At 37.7% G+C, this 27032-nt stretch overlaps 1 long non-coding RNA gene across 1 annotated transcript in view; it reads left to right on the top strand.

Annotated features, from left to right (window-relative positions):
- The first annotated feature begins 7075 nt into the window (after nt 1–7075).
- The window catches only part of LOC129532536 (uncharacterized), an 85462-nt gene continuing 65505 nt past the window's right edge, over nt 7076–27032 (top strand). Inside the window, exon 1 of the long non-coding RNA XR_008678291.2 lies at nt 7076–7228. This is a non-coding gene — a long non-coding RNA (uncharacterized lncRNA). The remainder of the gene's footprint in view (nt 7229–27032) is intronic.

Here is a 27032-nt window from a genome sequence, read left to right as displayed (position 1 = left end):
AGTATCCACTTTTGCAGCAAGAAGAACAAAAAATAACACCTCTTTATTATCTTTTTATCTTTGGAAGCCATGAAAAGAAGACCCAAGTTATCTTGTAATCAAAATAGTGGCTTTATTATTGATGCAGCTGATGGAGGAACATGGACAAATGGACTTGCTCAGAGTATCTATTCTAAGTCAGCCCAATGGACAGCCCACTCTGGGAAGAGTTTGGGTTGGCAGAACAGATACACTTAGAAATATTATTGTCCAACCAGTCTTGCCTTTTGAGTCCAAATGATTAGCTTTTATAATAGGTTAGCTCCAGCGCATCATATTCATAGCACCTACTAATTAGATAACTGATTTCTTCTTTCATGGAGATAAATTAGTAATGAGCAATGTGGAGTGATACCTGGCGTGTTCCACCAGGGAAGTAACCTCAAGAAATTGTGAGGTCAGAAAATAAACATCTACAATTAATAATCTCCAGTCTTTTTTTCTTCTAACTCATGTGAGTTAAAATTACACTGTATTTTTCCCTCTTAGCAGAAAATCATCACTATATCAGGAAAGCCCTACTGTAGCCTTTGTGATGCCACTCCCACAATCCTAGCCACTATTTCATTTTAGGTATCTTCTTGGGACCATTGCTGGGCAGTTTAGTTTTGGTTTTAAAGATAGCCTTTGAAAAGGGTTGGAATAGTACCTTAGGCTAAAATGTGCTTCCTTTTTAATATCCCTTCCTAAGTTGCATTTTATCATATTGTCCCCCACCAGAGGTTGTAAAATAAACCCAAATAGCCAAAGTTAACATCATGGAGATGTTAGGAATTTGAATATAACCTAGTCTCACTACTTAGTTTTTAGGGAGAAAATATGAGTATGAAAATAAAATTTTCTTGGCCTTTTTATAAATTCAAATTTATTGAAGTCCAAAAATCTGCTTAAGGACACTAGGTCAGTAGGTCAGATATGAAAGTTTTGAAACTTAATATGGAAAGAGATGACCTCTAGACTTACACTTGCTTGTAGAGATGTCTTTGTACATCACTAGTTCATCTCCATGATGTGGTCAACTTGTGATTTTTTTCCACCAGTGGAGTGGAAGTCCATGTAGCTAACACTGATTGAGTGTTTCCTATGTGCAAGGCACTATGGGTAACAGAGAGACTACTGAAGATGTAGCCCCTTCCCTAAGAGGTTTACAATCAAGTAAGCTGGGTACAAGGTAATAACAGGTTGAAATACAAAACCTTTCTGTTCAGTTCAACCTAAATCACAAACATCATTTCTCATTTTTTCATCTGTACCTTCAACTCCAGCCACACTGAGTCTTCATTGTTCCCGACATAGTATGCTTAATCACATCTCTGTGTTATTACATGTGCATTTTCTTTCAGATATGAGTCCTTTTCTGCCTTTTCAGATAGGTAGCCTTTAAGAACCAGCTTGCATATCACTTATTTGGTTAAAACTTTGTTGGTTTTCTGGAAAGAGAGATTTAGACCTTCCACTGAACTCCCATAGTATTCTTTTCTATCTCTATTATAGCACCAGCCTCTTGTTTCAGAACAAGAGGGTATCTTCTTGTTTGTTCGTTCTTCAGTGGTGGATTGTAACGGTAGCTTCCATTCTTTTTTTTCTGAGATGGAGTCTGGCTCTGTCGCCCAGGCTGGAGTGCAGTGTCATGATCTCGGCTCACTGCAACCTCCGCCTCCTGGGTTCAAGTGATTCTCCTGCCTCAGCCTCCTGAGTAGCTGGAATTACAGGCATGCAGCACCACACCCGGCTAATTTTTGTATTTTTAGTAGAGACAGGGTTTCACCATGTTGGTCAAGCTGGTCACAAACTCCTGACCTTGTGCTCCACTTGCCTTGGCCTCCCAAAGTGCTGGGATTACAGGCGTGAGCCACTGTGCCCGGCCACTTCCAATCTTTACCTCTCCCTGTGTCTGTGCCTTTTACCATATGACTTTAAGGGTCCTCCCACTCGAGGGCATATGATTCTGAGTTTGGCTGTGTGATTTGTTTGGCTCATGGGATGTGAGCAGTCATGAGACAGAGTTTGGAAAAACTACGTGAGTATTTCTAGTTGTCTTCTTGTGCTTCTCCCATTATCTTGAGAATATGACGGGGCTAGACTTTTGGAGGATGAGAGACATGTAGAGGACAGACAGCCCCAATAATACCAGCCGAAGATAGCTGAGATCAGCTAAGAGCCAGCTGACCCCCAGATATTTGAGCAATCCAAGCAAAGTACAGAATAACAGCCTTATATACAGTCCAGACTGCATCACTGACTCACAGGATTATTGCTTTAATAAATACATGCTTTTTGCTTTATGCCATTGAGTTTCTGTGGTTAGATGTCAGACAGCTATTGTGTGGAAATCAATAACTGATAGCCCATCCGTTCCCATCATTAGATTGAGTTTTCTGAGAGCAGGGATTATTTAAGAGTTATCCTTTTTCTTCCCCAATACCTAGCATATAGAAGGTATATTTGTTTGCTGAAAGAAAGATGGCCTTGATAAATAAATGAATATTATACTCTAAAATTAGAGATTACCCCCAAAGTTGTTAAAATTTAGCTTTGATAGTACCAAAAGTGGTCTACGGATTCAGTGCAATCTCTGTCAAAATATCGATGTCAGTTTTCATAGAAATAGAAAAAAAAATTCGTATGAAGCCACAAAGGACCTAGAATAGTTAAATCAGTCCTGAGTAAAAAGAACAAAGCTGGAGGCATCACACAACTTGATTTCAAATTATACTTCAATGCTCTAGTAACCAAAACAACATGGCACTGGCATAAAAACAGACACACAGACCAATGGAACAGAACAGAAAACCCTAAAATAAAGCTATATACTTACAGCCAATGTGTTTTCAACAAAGGCACTAAAGACATACATTGGGGAAAGGACAATCTCTTTAATAAACGGTGCTGGGAAAACTGGATATCCATGTGCAGAGGAATGAAACAAGATCCCCATCTTTCGCTATATACAAAAATAAACTCAAAATGGATTAAAGACTTAAATGTAAGATCTGAAACTATGAAACTATTAGAAGAAAACATTGAGGAAACACTCTAGGACATTAGTCTGGGCAAAGACTTTTTGGGTAAGATCTCAAAAGCAAAGACAACCAAAGCAAAAATAGACAAATAGAATTACATCAAGCTAAAAAGCTTCTGCACAGCAAATGGAACAGTCAGCAAAATAAAGAGACAACCCACAGAATGGGAGAAAGTATTTGCAAATTACCCATTTGACAAGGGATTAGTGACCAGAATATATAAGGAATTCAAACAACACAAAAGAAAAAAACCAAAATAATCTCACTAATTTAAAAATGGGTAAAAGAACTAAATAGACATTTCTCAAAAGAAGGCATACAGATGAACAAGTATATGAAAAAAACATGCAACATTACTAATCATCAGAGAAATGCAATTCAAAACCATAGTGAGATATTATCCCACCCCAGTTAAGCTTTTATCCAAAAGACAGGCAGTAACAAATGCTGGTGGATAAATGGGATGTGGATAAATGGGAACCCTCACACACTGTTGGTGAGAATGTAAATGAGTTCTAGCCACTATGGAGAACAGTATGAAGGTTCCTCCAGAAACTAAAAATAGAACTACCATGTAAGCCAACAATTTCACTACCAGGTATAAATCCAAAACAAAGGAAATCAGTATATCAAAGAGACATCTGCACTTTCATGTTTATTATAGCAATATTCACAATAGCCAAAGTATGTAGTCAACATAAAAGTCCACCAACGAATAAATGGATAAAAAATATGTGGTATGTATACACAATGGCATATTATTCAGCCATAAAAAGAATTAAATCCTGTAATTTACAAGAACATGGGTGGAACTGGAGGTCATTATGTTAAGTGAAATAAGCCAGGCACAGAAAGATAAATGTCACATGTTCTTATTCCTATATGGGTGTTAATAAAGTGGATTTCATGGAGGTAGAGAGTATAATGGGTAGTTACCAGAGGCTGGGAATGGAAAAGAGAGTAGGGGAATAAAGAAAAGTTGGTTAATGGGGACAAAAATACAGTTAGAAGGAATAAGTTCTAGTATCTGATAGTATAGTAGGAAAATAATAGTTAATAATTTATTATATATGTCAAAATAGCTAGAAAAGAAGAATTGTATCATCTCAACAAAAAGGAAAGATAAATATTCAAAGTGATGGATATCCCAATTACTCTGATTTGATCATTACACATTGTATACTTGTGTTAAAATACCACATGACCCCCCCCAAATATGTGCAATTATGATATATCAGTAAAATAAAGTACAAACATATTGGGCTTTAAAATATACAATAAAAATTTGTTATGGTTATGGTTCATTTATTTTTCTAATGTTTCCTTAGGCTAACATTTATGTTTTTATATATTATATCAAAACTAGAAAAAGAGTTGACATCCAGGAAATAAGCAAGAAAAAAGCAAGTTGGGGATGAAATGAAAATGTCACTGCTAATCAGTAGCTGACTGTATGAAACAAATAATCCATTGATCTCAGTTGTTCTGCCTTTCATGCTGTTATCAACCATGATCTGTAAAAAATATTTCCAGCCACCATTTTCTGCCTAGCTAGAATGGCTATTGTCTGACACTGAAATAGTTTAGTTTATTAATAGGGTAAACCTAAATATGTTATACGTTTGTTTGTATACATTTTGTTCTTTTTTTCTTCGGGGACAGAGTTTCCCTCTGTCACCCAGACTGAAGTGCAGTGACATGACCATGCCTCACTGCAGCCTTGACCACATGGGCTCAAGCAATCCTCCCACCTCAGCCTCCCTAGTAGTTGGGATCACAGGTGTGCACCACCATGCTGGGCTAATTTTTGTAGAGAAAGAGTCTCACTGTATTGCCCAGGCAGGTCTTGAACTCCTGGGCTCAAGCAGTTCTCTCATCGTGGCCTCTCAAAGTGTTGGGATTACTGGCGTGAGCCACTGTGCCTGGTCTTGTTTGTGTATATTTGAGAAAGCACAGAGTTCCCAACTAAAGAAGCAGAATCAAGTTGTTTAATGTTTGTCTGCTAGTGTCCTAGTGATAAGATAGCCAAATTGTTGAAAGTTGGGTTTTAAGAACAATTGATCAGTTTTCAATAGAAGTGGAAACATAAAAAGAGTGTTAAATGAAAAGTTGAGAGAGCTCTCTGGGTAGGAGTCAGTTTTGAAGAAGGGATGAGGACAGTAAACTGGGACTCTAGAATTCCTTGCAGTGTAAGGTTTCCTCTGGGTCACACAGCCTTCCTTGAGCTCTCATGTACTGCATTCGATGAATGATATGTCCATTTTGAATATGCTATAAAAAATAGATACTATAGATTTGGGGAATGTAATCAAGAAGGATCTATCTCTTCAGGCAAATTCCTCTTAATTTCCATTTGGAGAACCATGAATAAACATTGTAAAATTAAGACACTTTTGAAGTCTTTTAGAGGAAGGTAAGGGAAAAGAAAACAAAGCCACATTTGATAAGGTGTTAGGAAATATGAATTAAGAAATTTGCCTAATAATAGTTTCTTACCTGCCAAATGTCATGCTGGCTTGAAATGTTCTGAACTGACAAGTTGAACTTTTCAATCTAGTTATTGTTTTAAATGTTAATAGGAAGAGGAAGTGCTGGTCCACCAAGGTCTTCATCCAGGTCTTTGTAAGTGATTACTTGCTGTCTAGTAGACAGTACATCACAATGTGGGTTGGCATTTTTTCAATTTGTCTTTTTTTTTTTTCACTCCTAGGTCATTTTGTAGTGAGACTGTGCCCTATTTGCCAGACCCATCAAGTGAATTCCGTGATTCTTATGAAAAAGCTAAGTTTATTTCAAAGTTGTAATAGAACACATTGAAAATAGTCATCACTTATTGTGCTCAGAGCCACATCATTGATTTTATTTCTTAAGCTAGATAGCTATCAACTACAAAGTCAGCCTTCTGGGAAGAAACCTGTATGTCATGAAATCAGCATGAATTTTAGGTTAAGACAAATCTGCATTTCAATCTTTGCTTGGCCATTTAGAATTTTGCAATTATGGGTGGTTCCATGGCCTAACTGAGCTTCAGTTTCCTTATTTGTGAAATTGGGTTAATACAACTATTACAGATTAGCACAAATGAAGTATATGTAGCAAGCATTCAAAACACATTACAATTCCTTGCTTATTCTTTAGCCTTTTTGGTTTCTTCATGTTTAGCCCATGTAAAGTGAAGTAAATCAAATAAACCATCGCTGATTTTGGGTGAAGAAATGAAACCCCAGAGCCCAGAATTGGTACAGATCTGGTGGTATAACTCTATGCTGAGCTATACCATCTACATCCCTTAATTACACTTCTAGGTTCTGACTACTAAAGTGCTGGGATTATGTTAAATTCAGTTGGTGAGGATGAAACATAGAGCTATGAGCTCATCAGTAATCTCCCCAGTCAAGCCTTCCACATCATTCTTTTTGCGTTTTTAGGCTCAAGAGGTTAATGACATTTTTTTAAAAAAATGATTTTTCAAGTGCTTGAAGATTACAGTTAAACTGGATATATAATCTGCTCCACTTTTGACCCTAAAAATCTGTAAAATGCAGAAATGTAACATAGCGATCTTATCCTAACTCAGATAAATTTGCTAAAACACACACATATACTTTCGTTATTTACACTGGGAAAAACAATTCTAAATTCAATCCTGGATAAGTATTTTTAAACGCAAACTTTATGACCCAATTCTATTTCTACTGAACAGTGAGCTCCAGAGCAAGTGTTCAGGGATATGATAAAATCTGTATGATTTGAAGGAGAAAATATGCCCATAGTGAAAGATATGGGAAGAAGTTCTCACAAATGGGAGAGAAATGGATTCTTTTCTTATCAAATTTTGTAGGATGAGATGCAGATCTGATTTCTAGGTATTGCAGATCATGAGACTGAAAAATTCACAGGATGCTTTATTTTCTCCTCTTTCTTTCCCTACCTGGCAAACTGTTGGCCTGGGGTCTGGGAAGCCATCTCTGTGTCGAGCCCCCAACCTGCTCTCCATGAAGTTCCAAGAAGGTAACCTGACTGCATTGGTCTTACCCCTCTGATTATACAGTGCCATTAGACCTGTGAGAGGGGCTGTGACAGTGGAACACGAATGAAGACAGGAAAAGTCTGTAGAGGACTGATGGTTGTGTTCACCATTCAAATTGCAAGAAAACCAATAAGAGGTCAGTAAAGTGCATTCAAAGAGAAAGGTGGGACTCGTGAAGGTATGATACTTTTCTACAATGGTATAGGTATGTTAAGGTGTCTGAACTTTTAACTCTGGTCAAAACTGATTCCTCCTGCCAGATTCTCCTGGTTCGAAGCAAGGGAGCCTCAGGGAAAGGATTTAGGACTGAAAAAGAAGCCCTCATCTGCCATTTTCTTCTCTCTGTTCTTATAGTTATGTCACATTAACTTTAATGAGGCCAAATGTCTATCAAGCTTTAGAACTGTATGAGAAATTTTAAGGAGAATGATTATAGATTCAATTCAGAAAAGATACTCTGAATAGTCAGTTAAATCTTTTTTGCTTCTTATTAAGGCTGACTTTTTAAAAATAGGACCTTTTTACATTTTGTGTTATGTGACATAACCTAAAAAAAAAGTAGAAAATCCTGTGATAAAATTTTAAAGTGAAGTGTTTTGAGAGGTAAAAAGAATATGATGTGAGAAATCTTTTGACAGAAAGATGACAAGCAGGTAGAAAGAAAAGACTCACGCGTGCTAGTTGAAGAAAAAAAAAAACTACCCCCCAAAAAAGATACATCATGTAACAATGGCCTGGGATGAGTAATTTTCTTTTTATTTCATAGGTAAAAACTATTTAATGATTTCAACATTTATCTATTAATTTTTTTGTTTGAAGTACAATTCAAAACTCTATATCAATCCTTTGAAGGTTAAGGCAGGTATTTATTTCAAAATGAAAAAGGATTACAGATTTTCAACCACACAAGTCATAATATAGAAGAGATGTATAGTCACAGACTTTCTGGGGAAACGTTTTCGTGCCATGACTCCTCTTGATGAAGGCTTGTAATCACGACTAACCTCTATTCCTACTAGAGACAGAAAGCATTTCAGAACAAATGTAAAATTTCTTTCCCAGGTAAAAGCAACCAGTTCTGTAATTTAATTCTATTCTAAGCCAGTGTCTGAATTTCAGAGGGAAGGTGAAAAAAAACCTTCATGATGTTCAGTAAATTAGTTTTAAGATTTGCCTGTGGGGGATGAAAAACACATTCCCCTGAGGAAGCTTTAGATTACTTTTCTTACTGCCTGAGTTGGCTGAGTTCGTGACAATAGAGAATGGTGTAGGGAGGAGCAAGGTGGTTTCAACTGCTCATCGTCAAGTCTAATATGATGTCAGGATTATGTATTTTAAAAAAATTATCCACAAGGAAAATATTTATGCCTCAGTCATGATATTTTCATCAAATTACCTTATTCCAAATTTCAAGTATCGAGTTTTGCAAAAATACCTAGCTTTGTTTCATAATCCCAGGCAGGGTACAAACTCAATGGCTGTTCAAAAGTTATGAGCAGACAGGGAATTAAAACTCAGAGACTCTGGTCTTCTAATCTACACTGGATCAAAACACTTCTGTCTGATGATAAGATAGAGTCTGGAATATGGGCAAAGAAGTTTGTATTTAAAACATGCTCAGAATTCCCAAAGTCTTAGAGGATGATTAAATACCCAGTTCACTATGTGGTGAAAGTTTAGTGCCTTGAGAGCTATAAATTATCCTAAAATAATGACAAAACTGAATGGCACCAGGTTCTTCTAAGAATTATCATGTCGTATCATTTAATGAACACTCATAATAACCACTACCACTACCATTGGTCACTTACCAACTACTGTGTGATCTAATATGCTCAATTTCTTTACATGATCTGGAATGAGACAATAAGAACACAGAGATTTTTAGGAATTTGCCTGAAGTCATGCAGGAAAGTCAGTATCGAACACAGGTCTCTATCTTTTCAAAATCTCATGATGTTTCATTACATGACATTGTCCTCCAAACCGAGAGGGAGCATAAAGTAAAGTTTAGCAATTCCAAAACACTCCAAATGATAGCAATTTGAAGTTTATTTTCTTTCTTGCTGCAGGCCAGGTTTAATTGCCAGGATCTGTATGGCAGCTCCATGGTACTGGGGATTCAGGCTCTGCCATCACTAGGGTACGAAGTCTTTGTCCATATACTTCAAGAGAGCTTATCTCCAGGTCTGCCTTCCAGCCTGTGGAAAGTGGGCAGGAAATTGAGGAATGGAGGGTATACTGCTTTTCTTTATGAGTATGAATTTTTATTCATATGAATTGACTTAAACTTACCCATAGGTAAGTTTTTATTCATATGAATTGACTTAAACTTACCCATAGGGTCATGCCTACTTGCAAAGAAAGATGGGAAATGAGGTTTTTATTCTGAATAGCCATGGGGCTAGATAAAACTGGGAGGTTCTACTATAAAGGAAAAAGGAAAGCACAGTTATTGGAAGTAAATTAGGGATTGTCACAGGGACTTTTTATATAATGGAGTCTACCTGCCTCATTTTAGTGGGGATAAATTCCAGAGAGATGGTATATTTTAACCAAAATGACACAGAATTCGATGGTATAGCAAGTTCTAGAAACCAGTTCTCCTGACCTCCAGGCCTCTGTTTTATCTACCATATCACATGGGCTGTAAAACTTCATTGCTGCTGGTGAAAAAAATATGCTGACCACATTGGACAGGTGTCCCTAAATTATGTTTACTAACACATGAAACATTCTCAATGAATCTCAAAGATGTTTTGTACTCTTCTTCAATGAGTTAATTTGAAAAATACAAAAATATATGTACATATGTGTATCTCTTAGAATGATGACTTTTTTGAAGAGATTTTAAGAAGCCTTTGTCTATAGCTGTAGAAATGTAGTATGGAGGAATTTAGTGGAATTTTCTAATGGACAGAGAGAATAAGTTCTGAAATTTATTACATTGTGCATTTCACTTGGATTGCCTGACAGATAACTGAAATTTAATTTTAATTAAAAATATGGTGCATCATAGCCTAATAATCTATAGCCTCATACTGTCACGCAATTTTTGGAAAGCAATAGAAAATTGAAATCATTCTTAGATAATGAAAATGTTTATGTTCTCTGTCCGCAGGCCAAATTGCAATTTACTTCTGATTCTTGAAATGCCCATGCTTTGTGAGCACACTGATTAAAAAGAAATTTTGAATTTATTGTGACATATGATCAGCTTAGTGCAAAGCTGGCCCCTAAAAGGAATGGTTGAATAGACTGTGGATTGTGCAGGCATAGTAAGCAAAAACGAAAACCGAAGTAGGACACAGGACTAACTCTTCCAACTCCTACTATCAGCTCTCCATGATTATATACTTCTGTTGTCTGGTTGTGCCTGGATGTCTTGTGTCAATGTTCATCAGTACTAATAACGATACTTTCTACAGATACAGTACTTTATGCTTTATAAAGTGCTTTCCTGTATGAGATAAAATTTCGTATGTAAAGCATCCAATGAGAGGGGAGGGAGGAGTAATAATTATCATTTTTGCGGGTAAGGAAATCAGTCATGTTATTATGAAATATGTTGATTATATTAAAAGAAAGTGTCATGTTTCACTATAAGTTTAGTGTTTGCCATTTTAGGAATGGGTGTTTTGCATATACAAATGTGTCTTTCTGGGATGGATGTGCAGGTAGCACATTCAGAGTCATCCCATGTCTGTGTCAATAGAAACGGAAACAATATCCAGTCTAGTAGCTGAATGCTTTACATAGCTAGATTTTTGGTTTTCTATGTGAGGTCCAACTTTTTTTCATATGAGAACTTTTGAGAATTTTAATTCTGGGAGGCTAGAATATCCATGCTAAAGTTTTCTTTTTTTTTGTTCTTTCCTTCTGTCAGCATCTTTTACCATCTCCAGAGCCCCTCATGTCCTGCTGTTTCTTGTTGTGGTAACTTGTCTCTGCATTCTTCATCATTGCTCCATTTGGTGCTTGGTTTAAGAATTCTATTTTGTCATCCTATCTCCTCTTAGAAAGCTTGCCTATGATCAGGAGATGTAGATGTACATTCAGATAGCGACATGTAGACAAAGACACAGGGGCAGACATACACAGTTAGATGCTTGGTTGACTGATTCTTTTCACTGGAAGGCCATAGTCTGTGTGGTCATGTGGTTAATACAAGATTTTTCCCTTGTGATAGAGTACAGAAAGGGAAATTTGCCCTTTTCCCTTGAGTCTATTTATTTTGACCTCTCCAGAAGTCAAACTTAGCCAGATTGATAGAACTGACCAAATTCTATTTTAAACTCTCTAAGGAGTAATTTGCTAATACTTTGGCTTCTCAGAGACTGGTACTGACACTAACATTTTATTGCTAGTATTTTTGCAAGTTGAACACTTACATAAACTTTGGCTTTGCTTAAGATCATTTTGATCTTCTTTGGCATGATATCTCAAGACTCTCTAAGCTTAATTTGCTATCAGACTAAAAGCCTCAAGCAGTAAGACTTCAATTTTTGGTTGTAGACTTGGACCACATCACTAGCTTTCTATGTTCTCTATTCACCCTTTTCTACACCCTCACATCTTTTAAAACAGGGATTCAATAAGAAAATATTTTTTGTTTCATCTCTGTAACTTCCATGGTACAGAATATAACAGGTTATACCCTAGCTGTAGGGTTGTCAGTTGGCTGAAATTCAGCTTTTAGGGAGGGTCCTTAATCTCTTCAAACTCAAAGAATCTAACTGGTCATTTTCTTGTTTTCCTAGTCAAAGTGCCTGATGCCATGAAACTACCCAATGATTTGCTGGTAACTTCACATATCCACCTTTGAGATAGCAGTCCATTTTCTGCTCTCTGCTTTTCCATAGGACAAGCTTGAATATCCGACCTTGGCTGATAAGGAGGCATCCTAGGCAACAGATGGGTTTTTGGAATGGTCACTTCCAGTAAGATTTTCATGATGAAAATTTGTCATTGTGTATGCATAGACTACAGATCTCAGGGTAACTAGAAACATTGGCCTTCTCCTTCAGTTTACCCAATAAATAAGGCTGACTATAAACTCAAGTCACAGACTCAGAATGAGAATAATATTTCAGAATTAGTTTAATTTTTGCACATCTAAGTAACTATATCTGGATATTTTAAAATGTATTTGTTTTTTCTGAAGATTCGATTTGTTGGCTTTGTTCTGAACTTGTCAGAGAAAGGAACTCTTACTTCAGTGAATGTAACTTGCTTTCATACTCTGTGAAATGAGAGAAAGAGATTGTGGTTCGAAGTTTCTTACTTTGCAGTTAGCTACTTTCAGATTTTTTCTATATTGTAAATACAAAGATTTTAAGGAACTTAGAAAGGTAAAAGTTAATATTTCATCACCAAAGGTGAAGAAGAAAGTGTGACCTGACCAGTAGCACACAGTAAGAGTAACTTGCAGTGGGGTCTTCCCTAAAAATAAAAACTAAACCAAAATCAAAATATCAGCAAGAATTTTTATATGCTGTTATTAAAACAGAAGAAGCCCTGAAATAACGTGTGCTGTCTCCACATTGTGCCATAAAATCATAAATATAGGGCTTTGCAATAAAAGATGACATAATTCTACCTTTTATTGTTTTAGTAAATTTATGGGTAGAGAGTGGAAAATCTCCTAGAGTGATTGCATATCGCTTTAAATTTAGCTCAATGATTTCTTCCCTTTATTTCCCAGGACCTGTCCTATCTGATCAGTTAGTCTATTAGACATTTCTCCAGACACTTTGCAAAGTGTGATCTAACAGCGGTACACTATTTACTTCTAATGATTCTAATTAAGCTTGCGAAAAAGCCAAGATTGAAAATTAGGAAACTTGTCTTAAAATCTCATTTTGGGGAAATCACTTAATTTATCTCAATGTTTGTTTATCTATAAATTAAGGGGCTTGCAGATAAATGTCATAGCCACATTCTTTTTCTCAAAGTATGGATGGTGAAAGCTGCATTGGGGATGTGATGCATATCTTACTATCTGCATTTAAAAGGAAGAGACAGACTGACTTTGTGTACCAGAGAAACCTCAGCCTTGAGTCCCTGAAACAATAGTTCTGAAACTTTAGTGTGCCCAAGAATCTATTCTCTGGGGAACTTATTAAAAATTACACACTCCTGGGACTCACTACAGAGATTTTTGATTCAGAAAGTCTGGTGTGAGGTTTAGTAATCTTTCTACTTAGCAAGAGCCCCGATGGGTCTGATACAGTGGATCCTGGGACCACCCTTTAGGTACCACTGCCTTGAAAGCTATGTGGCTATGGGTGGTACAGTACAAGCACTCACAAGCTACCAGTTGGTAAGAGCTAATGTTTTTCTGCTACTTTCCTGAGGCTCAGCAGATTTTAAGCTTAGTTAATAATTGACTGCATTTCAGCTGGATGTGCTTTCGGATGAAGTTTAGCTCTAGGCAGAGGATATGGCCTGAAGGGCTGTGTTGTAACCTCCAGTTCTGGTTAACGGTGAGTGCTCCGGTGATTCCTTCTAGAAGCCTGGCTCGGTCACTTCTTAGTATGTGATGTGAGGCAAGCCATCTTCCCTTGGAAGCCTCTGTTTCTTCTAAGATGGGGAGGCATAATACATTTTTCATAGTCTTAATATGATGAATATATATGATAATGCATACAAGGTAGTTAGCAGAGTGCCTAGGATGTAGCAATGCTGAATAAATGTTAGTATCGTTGTTGAAAGCAACAGGTGAGGCACATTTGACTCAGCAATCAATTTTTAGTACCAGGTGCCTTTAAATTTTCGGTTCATTCTTCAAGCATTTATTAACTATTCGTTTGCCATGAACTAAGCACACTGATGTGGTGGGGTTGGGTTACATGAAAAGAAGAGGTAAAACAAAGATGAGTAAAGTTTTCTCTGACCTCAACGGGATGTGCAGGCTAGTTGTGGCAGGCGGACATCAACTAAGATATGGGCATACCAACTGTGGGAAGAGGAAGCAGGAATTTAGCATGGCTTAATCCTGGAAGCGTCTTTCCTCACTTACAAGTTAAGGCTGATGAATCCTCTTAGGTCTGAATAGACTTTGGTCCAGGGTTACAAGGAGGGGCTGCTGGAGAGCTTTCAGGAGTTTACCTACCAATCTCCAAATGACAATGTGTATCACCATCTGTTATGGTTTTCCCTGTCAAATGGTTAGGTAGCCCACAACATATTTTTAAAATAAAATAAAATCGAAGAATGATTTTTCTCTTTTTATTTACTTAAGAATTATTAAGCAAAATTTTGAATAATAATGAGAATAAAAAAGCAAAACAAATTCTTTGTAAAAGGAGGTAGTATTATATGTTTTCCTAACCGGTATGGGCAAAATGGATTTCTTTGAATTTGACTGTGCCACCTCACTGAGCTCTTGCTGACAGGTCTTCCTAATAAGAGGACACTTCCTTTGGCAGACTGCTCAATACCTTTGTAAAACATATAGGAATCATTACCTGGGTTAGAGACACAGACTACACACATAATTTTTCCTGAAAGAAATAATCTCCTCTCCATGTCTTTCAAAAGTCACTGGTGAAGGGAAAAAAATTAAAATAAGTTTAACTAGATCTGGCTTTTATGATGCCTACAAAAATCTGCAACCCAGAGATAAAGACTTCACGTTTCTTTTTGGGAAAATACACAGCACTGTCTAAAGCGCAGACACAATTACTTCAGTGAAAAACAGAGGTCCTCAGAGGAAAAAGAGGGGAATCAGAACTATCGCTATTTCCTGACCACTCTGCAGCTTCAGCCTGCTCCATTAGCAATGGGCAACATAGTACTTCTAATTAAGAAGTCATTTAAAATAATTTGCAAAGAGCAGGGACATGTCAAGTGTGGAAAGTTCCTCATACAGGACCACTTCAGGGCTAATGATGATGAGACTGACAGCAGTTGGGGACCTCAGAATCTTATTCTGGCAGCTTGAAAGAGCACCTAATTAGCACCTGTGCTTCTGTTAAAAATAAAATAAAGGAACCAATTTGTGGTCCTGGGCCAGGTAATTTTTAGTGGCAAAAAGCCTTCATGTACTCCAGGAATCCTACTATTCTAAATAAATTCATCAATAACAGGGGTAAATTCTATTAACAGGGAAATGAATACTTCAACTGAAATTGCAATGATAAGTAGCTCAGAAAGCAAAGGAAGCTGCCAGATTCTCATACGGTCATTTAAACCAACAACAGACATTCTCTAAGACCAACGTGGATTTCTTTATTTTGGCTTGTGAGATAATTTACCCTGGCACACATAATGTGCTGTCTTTCATGGATAAAGAAAGTCACAGTGGCTGGTCCTTCAGTGTATCCTCATCAATGAAAGGACTTGTGAGTCAGAGGGACCACTGTTCAAATTTTTAACTTGCCATTCACTAAATGAATAACACTGACTTTAGAAAAGGCCTATGTGAGCCTCTGCTTTCTCATCTGTATGATGGAAACATTAGTGTTTATTTCACAGAGCTTTTGTGAGTATTGGTTATGATGTATGGTAGTTACTAAAAAAATGGGAACCGTTATTATTCATATGTCAATACTGAAGATCCATTCACTCAAAAATGTTTTTGAGTGCTTATTATATTCTAAGCCCTGTGTTGTTTCTGGGTGGCTTTGTCATAAACAGTTGAGCTAAACTACATTATTCCCTAGGTGATAATCAATGGATACATGTGAAAATGAAGATAGCTTTGTGAATTTTCAATATTTTGTCTAGGAAAATATTGATTTATGAAACCAATGGAATTGATAATGCATGCAGGGCTTAAAACCTAGATGACAGGTTGATAGGTGCAGCAAACCACCATGGCACGTGTATACCTATTTAACAAACCTGCATGTTCAGCACATGTATCCCAGAACTTAAAAATAAAAAATAAAAAAATTTTCAAAATATGGCAATTAACTTGTTGCATTATCCCAAATCGTTCTTTTTAAATTATTATTATACTTTAAGTTTTAGGGTACAAGTGCACAACGTGCAGGTTTGTTACATATGTATACATGTGCCATGTTGGTGGGCTGCACCCATTAACTCGTCATTTAGCATTAGGTGTATCTCCTAATGCTATCCCTCCCCCCTCCCCCCACCCCACAACAGTCCCCAGAGTGTGATGTTCCCCTTCCTGTGTCCATGTGCTCTCATTGTTCAATTCTCACCTATAAGTGAGAACATGCGGTGTTTGGTTTTTTGTCCTTGCAATAGTTTGCTGAGAATGATGGTTTCCAGCTTCATCCATGTCCCTACAAAGGGCATGAACTCATCATTTTTTATGGCTGCATAGTATTCCATGGTGTATATGTGCCACATTTTCTTAATCCAGTCTTTCATTGTTGGACATTTGGGTTGGTTCCCAGTCTTTGCTATTGTGAATAGTGCCGCAATAAACATACGTGTGCATGTGTCTTTATAGCAGCATGATTTATAATCCTTTGGGTATATAGCCAGTAATGTGATGGCTGGGTCAAATGGTATTTCTAGTTCTAGATCCCTGAGGAATCACCACACCAACTTCCACAATGGTTGAACTAGTTTACAGTCCCACCAACAGTGTAAAAGTGTTCCTATTTCTCCACATCCTCTCCAGCACCTGTTGTTTCCTGACTTTTTAATGATCGCCATTCTAACTGGTGTGAGATGGTATCTCATTGTGGTTTTGATTTGCATTTCTCTGATGGCCAGTGATGATGAGCATTTTTTCATGTGTTTTTTGGCTGCATAAATGTCTTCTTTTGAGAAGTGTCTGTTCATATGCTTTGCCCACTTTTTGATGGGGTTGTTTGTTTTTTTCTTGTAAACTTGTTTGAGTTCATTGTAGATTCTGGATATTAGCCCTTTGTCAGATGAGTAGGTTATGAAAATTTTCTCCCATTCTGTAGGTTGCCTGTTCACTCTGATGGTGGTTTCTTTTGCTGTGCAGAAGCTCTTTAGTTTAATTAGATCCCATTTGTCCATTTTGGCTTTTGTTGCCATTGCTTTTGGTGTTTTGGACATGAAATCCTTGCCCATGCCTATGTCCTGAATGGTATTGCCTAGGTTTTCTTCTAGGGTTTTTCTGGTTTTAGGTCTAACATGTAAGTCTTTAATCCATCTTGAATTAATTTTTGTATAAGGTGCAAGGAAGGGATCCAGTTTCAGCTTTCTACATATGGCTAGCCAGTTTTCCCAGCACCATTTATTAAATAGGGAATCCTTTCCCCATTTCTTGTTTTTGTCAGGTTTGTCAAAGATCAGATGGTTGTTGGTGTGTGATATTATTTCCGAATGCTCTGTTCTGTTCCATTGGTCTGTTTCTCTGTTTTGGTAGCAGTACCATGCTGTTTTGGTTACTGTAGCCTTGTAGTATAGTTTGAAGTCAGGTAGCGTGATGCCTCCAGCTTTGTTCCTTTGGCTTAGGATTGACTTGGCAATGCGGGCTCTTTTTTGGTTCCATATGAATTTTAAAGTAGTTTTTTCCAATTCTGTGAAGAAAGTCATTGGTAGCTTGATGGGGATGGCATTGAATCTATAAATTACCTTGGGCAGTATGGCCATTTTCACAATATTGATTCTTCCTACCCATGAGCATGGAATGTTCTTCCATTTGTTTGTATCCTCTTTTATTTCCTTGAGCAGTGGTTTGTAGTTCTCCTTGAAGAGGTCCTTCCCATCCCTTGTAAGTTGGATTCCTAGGTATTTTATTCTCTTTGAAGCAACTGTGAATGGGAGTTCACTCATGATTTGGCTCTCTGTTTGTCTGTTATTGGTGTATAAGAATGCTTGTGATTTTTGCACATTGATTTTGCATCCTGAGACTTTGCTGAAGTTGCTTATCAGCTTAAGGAGATTTTGGGCTGAGACGATGGGGTTTTCTAGATATACAATCATGTCATCTGCAAACAGGGACAATTTGACTTCCTCTTTTCCCAGTTGAATGCCCTTTATTTCCTTCTCCTGCCTAATTGCCCTGGCCAGAACTTCCAACACTATGTTGAATAGGAGTGGTGAGAGAGAGCATCCCTGTCTTGTGCCAGTTTTCAAAGGGAATGCTCCCAGTTTTTGTCCATCCGGTATGATATTGGCTGTGGGTTTGTCATAGATGGCTCTTATTATTTTGAGATATGTCCCATCAATACCTAATTTATTGAGAGTTTTTAGCATGAAGGGCTGTTGAATTTTGTCGAAGGCCTTTTCTGCACCTATTGAGATAATCATATGGTTTTTGTTTTTGGTTCTGTTTATATGCTGGATTACGTTTATTGATTTTCATATGTTGAACCACCCTTGCTTCCCAGGGATGAAGCCCACTTGATCATGGTGGATAAGCTTTTTGATGTGTTGCTGGATTCGGTTTGGCAGTATTTTATTGAGGATTTTTGCATCGATGTTCATCAAGGATATTGGTCTAAAATTCTCTTTTTTTTGTTGTGTCTCTGCCTGGCTTTGGTATCAGGATGATGCTGGTCTCATAAAATGAGTTAGGGAGGATTCCCTCTTTTTCTATTGATTGGAATAGTTTCAGAAGGAATGGAATCAGCTCCTCCTTGTACCTCTGGTAGAATTCGGCTGTGAATCCATCTGGTCCTGGGCTTTTTTTGGTTGGTAAACTATTAATTATTGCCTCAATTTCAGAGCCTGTTATTGGTCTATTCAGAGATTCAATTTCTTCCTGGTTTAGTCTTGGGAGGGTGTATGTGTCAAGGAATTTATCCATTTCTTCTAGATTTCCCAGTTTATTTGCGTAGAGCTGTTTATAGTAATCTCTGATGGTAGTTTGTATTTCTGTGGGATCAGTGGTGATATCCCCATTGTCATTTTTTTATTGCATCTATTTGATTCTTCTCTCTTTTCTTCTTTATTAGTCTTGCTAGCAGTCTATCAATTTTGTTGATCTTCTCCAAAAACCAGCTCCTGGATTCATTGATTTTTTTGAAGGGTTTTTTGTGTCTCTATCTCCTTCAGTTCTGCTCTGATCTTAGTTATTTCTTGCCTTCTGCTAGCTTTTGAATGTGTTTGCTCTTGCTTTTCTAGTTCTTTTAATTGTGATGTTAGGGTGTCAATTTTAGATCTTTCCTGCTTTCTCTTGCAGGCATTTAGTGCTATAAATTTCCCTCTACACACTGCTTTGAATGCATCCCAGAGATTCTGGTATGTTGTGTCTTTGTTCTCGTTGGTTTCAAAGAACATCTTTATTTCTGCCTTCATTTCGTTATGTACCCAGTAGTCATTCAGGAGCAGGTTGTTCAGTTTCCATGTAGTTGAGCGGTTTTGAGTGAGTTTCTTAATCCTGAGTTCTAGTTTGATTGCACTGTGGTCTGAGAGAGAGTTTGTTATAATTTCTATTCTTTTACATTTGCTGAGGAATGCTTTATTTCCAACTATGTGGTCAGTTTTGGAATAGGTGTGGTGTGGTGCTGAAAAGAATGTAGATTCTGTTGATTTGGGGTGGAGAGTTCTGTAAATGTCTATTAGGTCTGTTTGGTGCAGACCTGAGTTCAATTACTGGATATCCTTGTTAACTTTCTGTCTTGTTGATCTGTCTAATGTTGACAGTGGGGTGTTAAAGTCTCCAATTATTATTGTGTGGGAGTCTAAGTCACTTTGTAAGTCACTAAGGACTTGCTTTATGAATCTGGGTGCTCCTGTATTGGGTGCATATATATTTAGGATAGTTAGTTCTTCTTGTTGAATTGATCCCTTTACCATTATGTAATGACCTTCTTTGTCTCTTTTGATCTTTGTTGGTTTAAAGTCTGTTTTATCCGAGACTAGGATTGCAACCCCTGCCTTTTTTTGTTTTCCATTTGCTTGGTAGATCTTCCCCCATCCCTTTATTTTGAGCCTATGTGTGTCTCTGCACGTGAGATGGGTTTCCTGAATACAGCACACTGATGGGTCTTGACTCTTTATCCAATTTGCCAGTCTGTGCCTTTTAATTGGAGCATTTCACCCATTTACATTTAAAGTTAGTATTGTTATGTGTGAATTTGATCCTGTCATTATGATGTTAGCTGGTTATTTTGCTCATTAGTTGATGCAGTTTCTTCCTAGCCTTGATGGTCTTTGCAATTTGGCATGTTTTTGCAGTGGCTGGTACCGGTTGTTCCTTTCCATGTTTAGTGCTTCCTTCAGGAGCTCTTTCAGGGCAGGCCTGGTGGTGACAAAATCTCTCAGCATTTGCTTGTCTGTGAAGTATTTTATTTCTCCTTCTCTTATGAAGCTTAGTTTGGCTGGATATGAAATTCTGGGTTGAAAATTCTTTTCTTTAAGAATGTTGAATATTGGCCCCCACTCTCTTCTGGCTTGTAGAGTTTCTGCCAAGAGATCAGCAGCTAGTCTGATGGGCTTCCCTTTGAGGGTAACCCGACCTTTCTCTCTGGCTGCCCTTAACATTTTTTCCTTCATTTCAACTTTGGTGAATCTGACAATTATGTGTCTTGGAGTTGCTCTTCTCGAGGAGTATCTTTGTGGTGTTCTCTGTATTTCCTGAATTTGAATGTTTGCCTGCCTTGCTAGTTTGGGGAAGTTCTCCTGGATAATATCCTGCAGAGTGTTTTCCAACTTGGTTCCATTCTGCCCATCACTTTCAGGTACACCAATTAGACGTAGATTTGGTCTTTTCACATAGTCCCATATTTCTTGGAGGCTTTGTTCATTTCTTTTTATTCTTTTTTCTCTAAACTTCTCTTCACGTTTCATTTCATTCATTTCATCTTCCATTGCTGTTACCCTTTCTTCCAGTTGATTGCATCGGTTACTGAGGCTTGTGCATTTGCCACATAGTTCTCGTGCCATGGTTTTCAGCTCCATCAGGTCCTTTAAGGACTTCTCTGCATTGGTTTTTCTAGTTATCCATTTGTCTAATTTTTTTTCAAAGTTTTTAATTTCTTTGCCATTGGTTCAAACTTCCTCCTTTAGCTCAGAGTAGTTTGATCTTCTGAAGCCTTCCTCTCTCAACTCGTCAAACTCATTCTCCATCCAGCTTTGTTCCATTGCTGGTGAGGAGCTGCGTTCCTTTGGAGGAGGAGAGGCGCTCTGAGTTTTAGAGTTTCTGGTTTATCTGCTCTGTTTTTTCCCCATCTTTGTGGTTTTATCTACCTTTGGTCTTTGATGATGGTGATGTACAGATGGGTTTTCGGTGTGGATGTCCTTTCTGTTTGTTAGTTTTCCTTCTAACAGTCAGGACCCTCAGCTGCAGGCCTGTTGGAGTTTACTGGAGGTCCACTCCAGACCCTGTTTGCTTGGGTATCAGCAGCGGTGGCTACAGAACAGCGGATATTGGTGAACCGCAAATGCTGCTGCCTGGTGGTTCCTCTGGACATTTTGTCTCAGAGGAGTGTTTTGTCTCAGAGGAGTACCTGACCGTGTGAGGTGTCAGTTTGCCCCTACTGGGGGGTGCCTCCCAGTTAGGCTACTCGGGGGTCAGGGACCACTTGAGGAGGCAGTCTGCCCATTCTCAGATCTCAAGCTGCGTGCTGGGAGAACCACTACTCTCTTCAAAGCTGTCAGACAGGGACATTTAAGTCTGCAGAGGTTATTGCTGTCTTTTCTTTGTCTGTGCCCTGCCCCCAGAGGTGGAGCCTACAGAGGCAGGCAGGCCTCCTTGAGCTGTGGTGGGCTCCACCCAGTTCAAGCTTCCTGGCCGCTTTGTTTACCTACTCAAGCCTGAGTAATGGCAGGCGCCCCTCCCCCAGCCTCGCTGCCGCCTTGCGGTTTGATCTCAGACTGCTGTGCTAGCAATGAGTGAGGCTCTGTGGGCATAGGACCCTCCGAGCCATGTGCGGGATATAATCTCCTGGTGTGCCGTTTGATAAGCCCATTGGAAAAGCTCAGTATTAGGGTGGGAGTGACCCTATTTTCCAGGTGCTGTCTGTCACCCCTTTCTTTGACTAGGAAAGGGAATTCCCTGACACCTTGCGCTTCCCGGGTGAGGTGATGCCTTGCCCTGCTTCGGCTCACGCACAGTGTGCTGCACCCACTGTCCTGCACCCACTATCTGGCACTCCCCAGTGAGATGAACCCGGTACCTCAGTTGGAAATGCAGAAATCACCTGTCTTCTGCGTCACTCATGCTGGGAGCGGTAGACTGGAGCTGTTCCTATTCGGCCATCTTGGATCCACCTCCCCCAAATCGTTCTTGAAAGTGTAAGAAATAACTTTCTTTCTCAAACAATAAAGCTTTATTAACATTGAGGATATTTACCTGAAGGTGCCATGGAAGAGTACATGAAATTCTCCAAGATGAATTTTCAAATTGAGTTAGTCATGATCATCTAGATGAAATAATATAGTCTTCTACTTGTTTTTTTTTTTTAACAAAAAGCTTACTTGGATTTCTGTAATTTGTAATGTTTACTTTAAACTCAGACTGAAAACATAGCCTACACCATCAGTGAAATTATTATGGGCAGGGGCTCTACTCTGATTTTCATCTTAGTGGGAGGACTTCTGAAGCAGGATGACCATGGACTAGATTAGAACATGAGGATTTTTATAACCTTTTTCTGGCCAATTAGAAGACTTGGTTATATTCTGCTTTAATTTCCTCATTGATAGTTGAGAGGGAGTGTTTTGTATGTACTAGGATTCACAGTACCTGTGTTTTTATCTTATATAGATAAGACTCAGCAGTGGCTTTCAAACTTTAATTGCATCAGAATCACATGGAGGGCTTAAGACACAGATTTCTGAGCCCAGCCTCCAGTTTCTGATTCACTACATTGGGGTGAGGCTCAGGAATATGCATTTTGGACATGATTCCAGGTGATGCTGATGCTGCTGTTTTGAAGACTATACTATGAGAACCACTGGTTAAGAGTAAGCTGGTCTAATTTTTGTCAGGTGCCACAATGACAATATTACTAGCTGGTACTGGTATACTACTTGATAGCAAAATGGTTTTCCATGCAGTTTCATTTTATCCTCACAGTACCCTGTGAGATAGGCATTATTAGATCTGATTTATAGATGAGAACTGTACTGTAGCTGTTTCTGTTTTTTCTCTCCTAATAGGATACAAGTTCTTTGAGGACAAATTCCACATCATATTCAGTTCTCTATCCTCAACACAAAACAGGGCATCTGGCAATAAATGTTTGTAGAATGAAAGAAGGATTTGACTTCGGTTGTGAGGGAGCCCAGTTTTGAACTCAGGCTTCTTGAAACTTATTCTAGAGCTTTTTCTACTCTTGGGTATACAAATCAAAAAAGCAAATTTCCTCTCATATTTGGGAAAAGGCAGAAGTAGTTTTTCCATTTTATCCTAAAATTCTAAGTTTAAACATCTAGCTAGTCAAGGTGATTAAAATTTGTTTTAACTATACTGTTAGACACTGAAATACAACACATCAGTTGTATATTACACATTTGTTCTTTTTTCTTTCTTCTTCTTCTGCTTTTTTTTTTTTTTTGCCCTGTTGCCCAGGCTGGAGTACAGTGGTGTGATCTCGGCTCACTGCCATCTCCGCCTTCCAGGTTCAAGCAATTCTCCTGCTTCGGTAGCCCGAGTAGCTGGGATTACGGGTGTGCTCCACTGTGCCTGACTAATTTTTGTATTTTTAGTAGAGGCGGGTTTTCACCATGTTGGCCAGGCTGGCCTCAAACTCCTGACTGAAGGTGATCTGCCCATCTCAGTCTCCCAGAGTGCTGGGATTACAGGCGTGAGCCACCGTGCCCAGCCCTTTTCTCTTTCATCATGACTGCTTTACCAAATGCAGGCAATCTTCACTTTGCCAATCTTCACTTTGCCAATCTTCACTTTGGTAGTTCAGGACAGTAAAAATGATTGTGCAAGATAAAATGGTAAGAAGTGATATTAATAATCAACGGGAAAACTTACATGACATAAAAACTTTCTTTTTGTCACAACATTAAAGACATTGTTGGTTATAAATGTATAGGGAAATGAAAAAATAATAACACCAATATTCACTTACGATGTTGTAATTTACAACATTAGAAGCATTGAGAATTAAAGTGTTTTAGTTCTTTGCAAATAATTTTTCAGGCATAGTTTGAATAGTGCTTGCCTTCTGCTTATTATATAACTTATGATATGGAATGAGCATCTTTTCCATGCCTTGGAAAATTTTCATACTCCTTTCTAAGTTTGGATAAGCTTTTAACATTTTATCCTGTGCACTTTCAATGTTGTAAAATATCTCTGATAGTTATTTTAACGTGCCCTTTTTTGTTGGCATCAATTCCTCTGGGACACTGTCACCCTTTTCATCCCAATCACATACCTCATTTATGTTGATAAATTTGCCCTCAGTAAGTTTCTTTTGCTGAATATCTAAGAGTCTCTTGAATGGCTGTAGTGTCAACATTTCCATGGTCAGCTATTTTTTTTCTATATCTCTTTGGAATCTGGGTATAAATTTCACAGCAGTATCTTTATCTGAGCTACAGGTTCACCAGATAGCTTAACATTAATAAATTTATGAAGATTTACGAAACAATGAAAGTAGCCTTTTCTGGCAGTAAAAGGTCTTGCTTAATTCTTCTTAATTATAGTTTTCTTTCCTGTTTCTTTCTTTCATAATTATGGTTTCCTTTCACCTCATCGTTTTGACCTCAACGCTAGCCACACTGATTAGGATTTCTTTTTGATTTCAGTCTTCAATCAAAAATATAAGTAAATGCTCCATTTCAACAATAAGTGACTTTCTATTCATTGTGCAATTTAAACTAAAAAATGTTGGAGCAACTCGACTTTGTTTTTCTATTCACTGGACTTTTTCATTATGGGTCATACCATACCATATCATCTTTCAGGCCTAGGTCTTGTCCTATCTTCACCAACATTTTCAAATCTAGCATATAATTTTACTTCACTTTTTGTATTTTTGCTGCATTTTAATCTTTGTTAGTCAATTCTCTCTTTTGATTATCAATTTTTGTAAAATGTCCTATGGTTTTATCACTTGTAGACAAGGAGGCAACACAACTACATGCTTTCCTGTCTGTGTGTGAAATGAATACAGATGGTGCTCGATGAATAACTGACAGACTGTGAAAGAATTGGTGTAGTCAGTCATCTATCACAATGTGCATTGGGTTTTATGTTTGCGGACTGAAGAGTTAGCAGTGAAGTTTGTACTTTATATAATTACTGTACTCACAGGTAATATGCTGTGTTTAAAATATGAACTGTGTTATTGGGATATTGGTATTATTTAGCTAAACCATAGTAAATAAATTTCCTACATATTAGAAATATGCAATGTGAGGACCACCTATAACTAGAAAAAAATTATCTTCATGTCAGAATAAAAATATTTGCATAATTTCAAAGCCATCCTCTTTCAAAATAGTGTCCAAAAATATCTTCTAAGTTGTTTAAAGAAACAACTTTCTTTTGCCTCCAGATGGACTGATTAAATTAAGAAAACCAGAGATACATATTTCAATACGATTAAAATATATGTATATAGAAAGAGAGAGAGAGATCCATAAACTTTGTTTTTTTAAATTCAATGCAACTTAAATCAACCTGTAGAGATAAAAGTTTAAAAGCTGGGTGAAATATACAAGAACTATGTAAAGATTTCATTATTTAAGTTTTCTGCTAATCTTCTTCTTATGATGTGTCTTCCTTCTGAGTATTTCAATGGTATAAATAAAAAGAACAAAGTTCTCAGCCAGACTAGGTGAGTTAGTCTCTTTAATGGAATTTAGGGAATTTGGCCTGGTCTAAAAGATTATTTGTCTAAGTTCCTGATTTTTTCCTTTTTTCTATGCTAAGATTTTATTCATTGTGCTATGCATTGCTATGATGGAATAGTTGGAAAGTTTTTTAGGCATTTATTCATTCATTCACTGCCTAGAACAGTGCTTGGCATATAATTGGCATTCAATAAACATATTTTATTGAACTCCTACTGGGCCCTGGGAAAGCAAAGATAATATACACACTGTCTTTGTGGGCACAGAATAGGGCTCTCTGTACCAGGACCTTCTGCTGAATCTCCGGTATTGTCCAATGATAATATTAACAGAATTTCTAATTTATACAGTGCGTGCAAAGTACCGGAAACTTGATTAGACCTTTGCTGAAATTATTGCTGTAGCCATTTGAAACCAAGGTTGAAGATGGAGGTTCCGCTTTCAAGGTGGCTTGCTTACATATGTGTCAAGGTTTGCTGGCTATTGGATAGGGGCCTCTGTTTCTCTCCACTAGGCCTCTCCACGGGCTACTTGAGTATCTTTACAATATGGCTGGCTACCCCAGAGAGACTGATCCAAGAAGTCATGATAGAACCTTCAATGCTCATTGTGCCTCATCTTGAAAGTCACACATTATCACTTCCTCAGTATTCTAGGGATCACGAAAGGATAGCCATGATTCCATGCGGAAGGGCAACTCACAAGGGTTTGAATACTAGGAGGTATTTTATTTATGAGATACAAATTATTTTCATATGATTTTGCAGATGAGCAAACTGAGGCATGGCTAGTGAGTAGCAGAACTGAGATTTGTACGAAGACATTCTGGTTCCAGAGTTTATGCTCTTTAGCATTATGTTATTGGATAAATATACTTTAATATTGACTATCATTATTAGATGTTGTTTTCATATGTTCTGGGTGTTTATGTACTCTTTATTCTATTTTATTGGTCTATTTGTCATCCCTACAGCAGCAGTACCACATTGTTTTTATTACTATGGCTTTATGTTAAGTTTTTCTGTCTAAAACAATTTCTCCACTTCATTCTTCTTCATGACATTCAGAGCTATTCTTTAATGTTTATACTTTTATATACATTTTATAACGGTCTGTCATATTTCATGAATAACTCTGTTGATGTTTCAATTAGAATCGTATAGAACCTAAAGATTAATTTGAGAAAAGCTGATGTCTTCAAGATATTGTGTCTTCCTTTTTTCAACTAGTAGATTCTTAGATAAGGTATATATGTCCATTGACCTGCCCTATCTTTTTAC

This window comes from Gorilla gorilla, chromosome 2 (assembly GCF_029281585.2).
Source record: "Gorilla gorilla gorilla isolate KB3781 chromosome 2, NHGRI_mGorGor1-v2.1_pri, whole genome shotgun sequence".
Classification (NCBI taxonomy): domain Eukaryota; kingdom Metazoa; phylum Chordata; class Mammalia; order Primates; family Hominidae; genus Gorilla; species Gorilla gorilla.
Note: the sequence above shows the minus strand (reverse complement) of the source record. Positions and strands in the feature narration are given on the sequence as shown.